Source organism: Odontomachus brunneus, unplaced genomic scaffold, assembly GCF_010583005.1.
Source record: "Odontomachus brunneus isolate Ranch 3 - 2012 unplaced genomic scaffold, Obru_v1 Obru_scaffold_163, whole genome shotgun sequence".
NCBI classification, from domain to species: Eukaryota; Metazoa; Arthropoda; class Insecta; order Hymenoptera; family Formicidae; genus Odontomachus; species Odontomachus brunneus.
Window position 1 is genome coordinate 489,407 of NW_022639613.1, and position 2,120 is coordinate 491,526.

At 37.6% G+C, this 2,120-nt stretch overlaps 1 protein-coding gene across 9 annotated transcripts in view; it reads left to right on the plus strand.

The window, feature by feature from the left end:
* The window catches only part of LOC116850990 (tachykinins-like), a 395,129-nt gene that overhangs the window by 227,272 nt on the left and 165,737 nt on the right, over nt 1–2,120 (plus strand). The gene's annotated exons all lie outside the window — the stretch shown is intronic.

Here is a 2,120-nt window from a genome sequence, read left to right on the forward strand (position 1 = left end):
CTGATTGTATTTCGTGTGGGATAAAAATGCCTCCTTCTTTCTTTATTTCTAAGTTGTTTGTTTGCGTGGGGGGAACCTCTTGTTTAGCTTTGTTTAGCTCTGTTAGTCTTACTCAGGATGTCGCCCGCTCGCATGTCCCGCGTGCTTAGTGGTAGTGTCATTTGTGTTTTGTGATTTTTTCTTTTTTGTGTATAATTTTGTGTTTTATGTGTATCCGTATTGTTTTCCTCTTCTTTTTCTTCTTTTTCTTCTTCTTCCTCTTCTTCTTCCTCCTCCTCTTCCTCTTCTTCTGGAGCACTAGTTTGTAATATTGATACGGGGGAGTATCTACTTAACGCGTCTGCGTTCACGTTTGTTTTCCCCGCTTTGTGGATTATCTCGTAATCATATTCTTCTAATTTTAGTCTCCATCTTATTAGTCTGGATCCAGGATCTGTAACGTTGAACAGCCAGACTAGTGGTTTGTGATCCGTAACTATTTTAAATTTGGTTCCGTAGATATAATGTCTAAAATGTTTAACTGCCCAGACTATCGCTAGTAGTTCTTTTTCTGTAGTGTTATAATTTTGTTCCGCGCGTGATAATACGCGGCTTGCATAAGCTATCGGGTTGTCTTCTCCTATTCGGCCTTGCGATAGTATAGCTCCGATTGCATGATCGGATGCATCTGTTGTGACCACGAATTCTTTTTCGAAATCTGGGTACATTAGTACCGGTGCGGTGGTCATTTTTTCTTTTAACTTGTCGAATGCCATTTGTTGTTGTTGACCCCATTCAAATTTTTCATCCTTTTTCGTAAGTTTGGTCAAGGGTCGTGCTATTTTTGAAAAATTCTCAATGAATCTTCTGTAATAGCCTGCGAGACCTATAAATGACTAAATGTCTTTAGTTTTTTTAGGTCTCGGAAAATTTGTTATGGCTTCTATCTTCTTTGGGTCTGGTAGGATTCCCTTTTCCGAAATTATATGTCCTAGATAGGTTACCTCTTTCCTAAGAAACTCACATTTATTCGGTTGGAGTTTTAGGTTGCATTGCCGTATTCTGTGCAATACACTGACAAGTTTTTTATTATGGTCTTCTAGGCTATTCCCATATATTACTATGTCGTCTAGGTATACTAAACATTTTAATCCTTGTAATCCTGTCAAAACAGTGTTCATCAGTCGTTGAAAAGTAGCTGGTGCATTTTTTAGTCCGAAAGGCATTCTATTAAATTCGTAATGTCCCGTCGGTGTGGAAAAGGCTGTTTTACATTTATCCTTTTCTGTCATTTGTATTTGATGATATCCTGACGCAAGGTCCAGGGTAGAGAAATATTTTGCGTTTCCCAGCTGATCTAAAATGTCGCTGATATTAGGTAAAGGGAAGGAATCCCCTATAGTTAAATCATTTAATTTTCGAAAGTCAACTACGATTCTTAATTTCGTTTCTCCTGAGGCATCCGTTTTTTTCGGTACTACTAACAACGGTGCATTCCATTGACTGTTGCTGGTTCTTATTATTTTATTGTCAAGCATTTCTCATATTTGCTTGTCTACCTCTTTTTTATGCTTCTCCGGTAGGCGATATGGTCGCACGTTCACCGGCGCGGCGTCACTTCGCGTGGTAATTTGATGTTCCACTACTGTTGTATGTGTGAGACTATCTCCTTCTAGAAAAAATATGTCATTGAAATCTTCACATATTTCATGTATTATTTTTCTTTCCTCATTATTTAAATGTTCTAATCGTAATTGTTTTTTTAATGTTTCTGTCCGTGTCAGTTGCTTGCTGTTCTTCTGTTCAGTAAGCAAATTTATTTTTGTTATATCCTCATCCGTAATTTCTTCTATAGTGATATACGGTGTGGCTATTTTCACACTGTTTTCAATGGTATTTATTATTGTAACAGGACACGTATGATTGCTTGCTTTTATCAGGCAATTTCCCATAAGAATTCCTGGCAAAATCTCCTCTGCCGGAATAATTCCATTCTTATTAGAGCTTACTGTAGCCTGTATTATATTCTCGCTACGCGCGGGAAGGCTATATGTTTGAAATGGTACTAATGGCAAGTTTTGTCCGGAAACTCTCATAGTTCTTTCCTTATAATCGAACTTGGCATGATATGTTTGTAGGAA